Source organism: Pezoporus occidentalis, unplaced genomic scaffold (genome assembly GCF_034315485.1).
Source record: "Pezoporus occidentalis ecotype Australia unplaced genomic scaffold, CSIRO_AGI_Poc_V1 ctg49, whole genome shotgun sequence".
NCBI lineage: Eukaryota > Metazoa > Chordata > Aves > Psittaciformes > Psittacidae > Pezoporus > Pezoporus occidentalis.
The window spans coordinates 3,066,135-3,074,043 of NW_026915824.1; positions in this window are offsets into that span (position 1 = coordinate 3,066,135).

Genomic DNA, 7,909 nt, shown 5'->3' on the forward strand with positions numbered 1-7,909 from the left:
AATCAATTTTATACAAATGATCTTAATAAGTTGGCTGAAAGCTTGTAAGATAATAACAAATGGACAAAAAAAAATATGCATCTATTTTCGTTGCACTTACCAATTAATGTTAGTTACTTCTCACCAGACATCTCACTTGTATGGATGAAAGACTGTTTTATTTCATTCTTCACAAACTGGCATAACTGTGCTCTACCACTGGACTCCACTGGAAAAGGAAAAAGCCACTATCAACTGTCCCTCATTACGTAGCAGAGTCCATCTGGAACAAAGTTTCTGTTAGCCTGCATAGATTTAGTCTAACTGTTAATTACTGTAATTAATTAACTTCCATGGATAGAAAAAGATGAAAACGAGCTAAAGAGCAAGACAGTTTCAAGCAAAAGATGTTTCTATGGCAGCTGAATGCTCCCTGCTTTCACACCACAGTTGTAAAAGTTCCTGGTTTGGGCTTATAGCTTTCCTTGGGGATGGTGGCATTAATAATTTCCAAGTGGCAGACTTCAGAGTGTCAAAAGAATTAGGGCTGTAGTGTCAGGAAATAGGAACGTAAGCCACGCAGAGCGAATATAGAGGTTTTTTAATGTGTTTAGATTTTAAATCCTTTTAAGGGATAGCATTGCAGGCTTCAAATGCTCTAGCAAATCATTAATGATAATATGAAATCCCAGCAGAATTACAGCAGCTATTTCTCTGTGAATTTGGCCATTCAACCGTGTAAAGAGAGTCCTTTCTACCTCTTGAGTCATTATGAAAAAAAGGTCATCTTTCTACCAATCTAGGAGGGCAGCCTGATCAGACACTAAAACTAGAAGAGTGGCCCACACTGGCTGCATTTCTTGCTCAATACAGAGCTAAGAAAATGTGTGACTGGAAGAATTCACACAAGCATAATTCTTCAAGGACTATCAAATATCTCGAGGAGTTGGTGAGCTGCAAAGTGTTGCAGGCTAGAAAAGTCCTTGGAGGGAGCATCCCTATATGCTTGTCATCTTCTCATGCTTCCTAGGCACCCACTCCTGGTTGTCATCAGCTGTTTCTGGACTTATGTTCAAAGCAGCAACTTTGGAGGCAGATCATAATTACTGGTCTTTTTCTTTAGATGCTCTAATTTTGCCAGAAGGACAAAAGTTGAAATAAAACAACTGGTGTTATCTGTCATCCCTAGACACGGATAGGGGGCATGAATTCAGTATAGGGGTAGACAATGTAGATATATTAGAATGCATTATTATCTTCAACATTGCGTATTGCCAGTTTTATTTGTGTTGCATGGAAAAGGTCAGCACCTTTAGGTAGTTCAGAGATCCCAAAGGGTGAAAAATTAACAAGAACTCATCTATTCAGCATATATATGAAGCCATCAAAAAAAGACCATCAGCCTGGTGCAGTCCTCTCTGATTCACATTATAGGTTTGTTTGGCAAAAATGATTTGTCTGTCATTGATGGTGGGCAGATATTGAGGGCTGAAATAAGGTGGCATCTTGTTGTTCTTCAGCTAAAATGTAGCTTATGGTAACAAGATTCACAAGTCTCAGATTCCTACTGGAACCTGAGCTGTGTTCGGTTTTAGGAAACTGCAAGAAAATTTTTATTTCAGAATGCCTTACTGTTATTCCTAGAAAAAAATCAGGTCCATCCACTCTTCCTTTTTTTTTTTTTTTAATTAAAAAGAGGAAGAAAATGGAATGAAAATAGCAAAATAGCAATCAATATGGAGGAAAAAATATGGGACATTCTTCCACAGCTTGCTCTTACAAGAACAAATTGCTCTTACAGGCATCAGACTTGACAGTCTTTGCTGGATTCTTCAGGACAACTTTATCTCAGCTAAAGGAGATTGCACCTAGCCGCTTACTTACTGATGCTTAACTGAGCAAACTATTATACTAGTGCAACAGTGTGTTGGCTTTTGATCGGTCTTCCGGCTTAATTAAAGCATTTTGGATATGCTTTAGACCACCTGCATGTTCTAGATCTAGATAATTTTGGCATCTGTCACTTGATGGGAAAAAGAGGAAATGATAACGCCACATCAGACAAAGAGTTAAACGCTGTGAGCTTTCAGATAAAGGTACTCTGTCATTTTGGCCCTAAAGTTTTATTCTGACTAGGCTGATGTTATATCATCTTGTTATATTATCTAATGTTATATCACCTCAGCACTGTTGAGCCTTGTACTCCTTCTAAGGTTCTGGCTTCAGTGGTATTCAGCCTATTCCCCAGATTGGTTATTCACAGAGTTTTTGAAGTTTGCCACCTTCTAAATGCATTGAAGTTTCCTTCTTGTTATGGGATGAGAAGTAGTGGCTAGAAATGTCCAGATGACCTCCTCTTTTGCCTCTCTTGCTTCCCCTCTCATTCACATTCTGCACTGGTTTGACAGAGCCTGAGATGGTTGCACTTCAGGCCACATTGCAAGACCCGTCTATTATTCTGTCATTTGCCAAAGAGGCTGATTTGAAGGGGTGTGGATTTTTGTGAGGCTTCGGAAGTGTTGAACTGACTTTTCTGTCACTTTCGCTACATTTTACTTTCTGTGGGTTAAAGCGCTGATGGAAATATCCTTATAGTCTATGATAGGCACTTTCTATAAATAGCATGGTAAAGAAATGGAAATGTTTTTAAAAATTAAGGATCTCCCAGAAGTTTTACAAGTATAGGCACTATATGCCATCAACCAAAAATAACCACTGCATTTTTATTTTTGTCAAAAGATATGTATAAGTAGGAAAACTATGCAGTTTAATTTGTTCCTTGATATTAGTTTTCATAGTATTTGCCAGTAATGGCAACATTATAAGTTGTAGAATTAATTAATGATCTGGCATCTGATTTTGATTCATTAATGTTTAAGCCAGCTAAGTCTCAATTATCCTCTGGAATATTTATTCCTTAACAAGCTTTTAGCTAACGTGATTTTAAAAATATGAAAATAGGTCTTAACTTGCCTTTAAGAAGTGACAACATTGTAACACTCCTCTACAAAATAAAGAAACCTTCATATTTTTTTTCTATTATAGTTACATTCAAAATTAGACTTGGGGATTTGCAATGGGTTCACTAAATATATATTATATCTATATATACCTGGAACTTGACTTCAATTTAGTCTTGATTAAAAAATGTACTGAATTGGAAACTGTGTAATAAAGGATGCCTAAATCATGCTGACCCAGAATAGCTCACTCAGTCAGACAGTTAGCAAATAAGTGCACGGGCAAGCAGATGATACGAGAATTCAAAATTAATTCTATTCTCAGAGGATGCATAGACTAGGAGATAGCATCTGATTCTATCTGCAGAGGTGTAAAGCCAGAGTAACACCTTGGCTAAAGCCTCATTACCCTGAATTTGATAGCTTATCCTTCAAATGATCAGAATTGGACTCTTCTGTGCCCAAGGCTAAGTTAAAGTAGCTGAAACATCCTGTACTACTTCATGACATTTTTGTGATGCAACTGAAAGTCTCTCCTGATTTCCAGGTATTTATTATTTATTACTAATCCATTTACCAAAGTAATTTAAAGACTTCTGAATTTTTCTCCAAATGACTGGTATTTTTAAAAGTTCAATCACCACATTCTTTAGGAAAATCTGCCTGATGCAGCTACGTCTTGTGCTGCAATTGTGTTATGATAGGGGGCATTCAGAAACTGCATACATTTGATTTGGGACCTTGAGGCATCAGTTTCAGAGCTGATCTGAACTGATCATGAGAAGATGCTTCTATTGCTGGGCTCTGATGTGATGATCCTGCCTGCCGTCATTGTACTTTGTCCCCGCTCACATCAAAACTGAAATGTGTGGTTACAAAGATGGGTAAACAAATGAATCATGAATGTTTTAAGCAAATAATCTTAGTTAATCACTTTAGTTACTGAGATTTGTTTTGAAAGTACCTTCCAAAAGCTTTCAGGCATTATGTAAACGTTAGAAAATATAAAACTAAGGCCTCAGTGTTGCAGTATACGAAATAACTCGTCTTCTCCTGAAATCGTGCTTCCTTCTCCTAAGGAGTCATCTGATGGCCTCCCAATACCTGCACATCAATGTAATACCATTGGTGCTGCTGTAGTTCTTAGTTCACACTACTGTGACAGCTAGAGCTTTCCTTACCCTTCCCATCAAGAAAAGCCTGAGATGAACATCTGAGAGTATCTTCCTTCCCATTTTTAGACCAGTAATGTCCAAGATGGGAACTCAGTCCATAAAGGTAGGACTTTTAACTGAGTGAGCTGTAATGCCAGCTTCTCTTGCCTTGAAACCCAAGGAGCTGTTACCTTGGCCAGCTCTCAAATGGCTACCCCAAAACTACCAAGTGACAGGACTGCTGAAGTCCCAAGCTGTCTGTGGTTTTAAAAATGAAAACCTACTGCTGAGTCAGATCCTCTGGCCCACTGAATCCACTCTGAAATGCTCTGGGGACTCAAGGCATCTCTAAATCCAGCTTATGTGGCCAGTGCAGAACTCCTGGGTGGTCACAAAACCAGCTACCAGAGACATGAGAGTCAACAAACAAAGGAATCCATCTCCAGTTACTGAAGCATGAACAATCCAAGGTACCTGGATTGTTATGGCAAGAGTTCATTTGGACTAAGGTAAATAGGGATGGCTGAGCTGGATCTCAAAAGCTAGGGCTGGACTGCTGGAAGAACAAGCTTTCTCAATTGCTTAGAGAAAAGCACTGATCTGAGAAATCAGAGAAGCCTTGGTGTCTTTTAATCAACTGAATGAAGAGAAAGGAGGGGAGGTGGAGGCTTGGAAAGAAAAATATGTAGACCTTAAAAAGTTCCAGCTGCTGTTCTCTAATGGAGTCTTGGTTCCTCATGAACGGTGGAATAGTTAGGCCACCTGGTGGTAAACAGCAAACCAACAACTTTTGCAATTTCCAAGCCACAATAAATATCCTGAGGATCAGAGATCTCCGGGGATTGTCATAGGTTGGGAACCTTCCATTCCCAGGTGGCTGGTGTGCAGCTAGCAGCCAGTAGCGGCTTCTATCAGCTGCTATTCAGGTGCAGTGCAGAAAAGACAGGTTTATCTGGTCTCTATCCAATTTCTGCCAGACAATTGGCTCCATCACAAAATCATCCACCGCAGCCAGGCTCTCCTTTGCCTCAGGAGGGTGGCAAAGGAGAAAACAGTCCAGGGACAGCTGAACCTAAGTAAGCTTGTGAAGTAAGAGCTTGATGTGATTTTTGTTAAGTAGCTAAATGAGAACCCCTGTCCCTAAATGCAGCATGAGGTCTATGCAGGTAAATCAAGTGAGGCTCATGTGAATGGTCATGATTGCACATTTAGGATTCATATTTTAATGAATATTCTGCAATATAGTTGTAATTTCTGTGTCTACAATTTGTTTCTTCCGGCAAGTCTACTCATCAGGAGTATTGCAAAGTATCAAACAAACGTGCACAGAAGGTATCAAACCTGTTGGTGAAGTCCTTCTTCAGAAGCACTTCTAAGTACTACTCTTTAATATCTAAGAATGTAGCTGAGCTGGACAGTGCTATATTGCGAGAGGGCATTCACAGATGGGTTCAGTACAAGCAAAGGAATATAAATGGAAATGTGTTTGAAAATGTAATTCTTAAATAAACAACTGTCAGTTGTTTTGCCCAATTCTGTCCACTGGACCTTTAGTCTAACCCTGGTGAAAACAAGTAACTGTCTCCAGAAGTTGCTGTTCTGCTAAGCCTTGCTCCTATCTGCTCTCTCCTTGTTGTTCTTGCCTGATTCTCTCCCCACATTCCCTAACACTTAAAAGCTCACCAGACTTGTGACTCACATTTTAATCTTATCCAAGTCACAATGTTTATTTCACAGGATGCCCAATTAAAGGGTAATTCAATCTGCTCTGGAGTTGTTTCCTTCCCCTCTGGTGATTAGTATAACCTGAATAATGTAGGAAGCACAGGCAAAAAAGGCAGTAAACAACTTCAGTGACATTGGGAGACCAACTTTTTCCACTGAAGAAGAGGGGAAAAGAGTATGCATGAAAATGTTAGCATGGGTCATAATTTCGAATGTTCTCTGACTCTGAAGACTTGAAGGGAAAATTATACCTTAGTATGTTTTACAGGCTCTCTTTAAGCCTGGGGAAACATGAGCAGGTGCTGTGCCGTGCAAGCCACACAAAGTGAAAGAAAATCTCCAGCCCCATTTTTCCCTGTCCTTTCAAGTGCCCATTGTTGCCCTTCATTGAAACTAGTGCAAATATGCGTCCAAAGCAAATGCTGGAGCTCCATACTCTCAAAGTGCAGGAGCAGACTCCTGCCTATCACTTGCTGCACACTAGTGTCCAGAAGCCCTAAAAACATACCAGCTACCAGCTTCCTGACTGACTGAAGGGGATTTTTAGCATGGCACAGACTTGCATATTTTCTTGGGGCTTTCTTTTCATCTTCACACAGGCATGTCAAGTGCTACGGGATACACATAGATGTAACTCTACTTGTTATCTGCTCCACAAGTGCTCCATGAGTAGCCTTCTGTAGCTCCTCAGGCTTACATAGGAAGCATGGAAATAGAGGTAGGACTCTGCATAAAAAGAAGGGATTGTTTTTCAAAATAAGAAAGAAAGTTTAACTAGACTGATAAATGTTACCTGGTCTTGAGAAAGCAAGCAAATGAAAACCTCTTGGGAAATGCCAAATGTGAGAAGCTGAGCAGGATCGCAGCTCGGAGCTACCTTCCTTCCCAACTCATACATCTGCTAAGGCTAGGAGTGGAATATCACCAGTTACTCAAGGGAAAAAAAATGGTTTTAGAATGACTCTTTGCTCATTGGAGCAAACTCAACATTAATGCAAGGATTGGCTTCACTACCGAAGGCACCTCCTCCTTACGCAAGTGCTTAAAACAAAATGTGACACTAGCTCCTTACTTTCCCAAAGCATCACATGCTACTTACTGAGTAGAGGCCATGTTGTGCCTCAGCACTTTTCTGTGTGTGCACTGAAACACTATGCAAGCAGGGGCTCAAGGGGAGCAACTGAGGGGTACAGGAGTCCTGCAGAGCCAAGCAAAACTGTGGCAAGGACCCACAGCCCATGGGCACGTTGTGGGGCAGCTTTCCCCAAAACTAGGTGTTCTCTCCAGCTTGCAAAGGGAGCAATTTTGTGATTCAGGAAGAAATATTTCCATTTGAGCTCCTGCTGCGATGATGCTCATTACTCTCAGTTATGCCTAAGTGGCGTTACAGGGAGCTCCTCACACAATGTGCCCTGTGCCTGCCTGCCTGGGCTTTTTTTCTCTGAGGGGAGGGAAGTTTGGTGCTTGACTTTTCTTGTTGATAACATTGTAAAATTCTTCCCAAAGAAATTTTCAATGTGCTTTGCAGAGACTCTCTAAGAAAATATGGATTAATTGTGATAATTAAATTTCCCTCTGAGTGATTTCTTTGATAAATGGGTCTAGTTAGGACTTTCAATTAAGCACCAGGCCCTGCTGTGAAGTCAGACTGAGCTTCGTGTTGCAGGCATTTATTGCCTCATTTACACAGAGGCAATCTGAATTATTTTACATTACACTGTTTTCTTTATCTGTCTGTTTTTTACACAGGTATTAGAATTCCTATTAACCCTTCTATCAGGGAGCCAATTAAAAAGGTACGGTCAAGCAATTTTTAATTATTTTGTTATGGTTTAAATAAGCCTCCTGGCAGCACGGTACTTGAAATCTTTCTTTTGTCCACACTGCAGTCCCTTGCTGCACAAATTCACTGGTTTGTTACTGTGCTGGTGCTGTTACTGTGAAGATTCTTGTAGACTCCGAGTTGGTGATAAAAGAATATGAAAAGAATATAAAGTGGGGAAGACAGGACATTGACCATAAAGACAACGTTTTGATGAATGATGGTAATATGCAACAATTCCGCAAGCAGCAGCTTTTATGTTTTTGCAT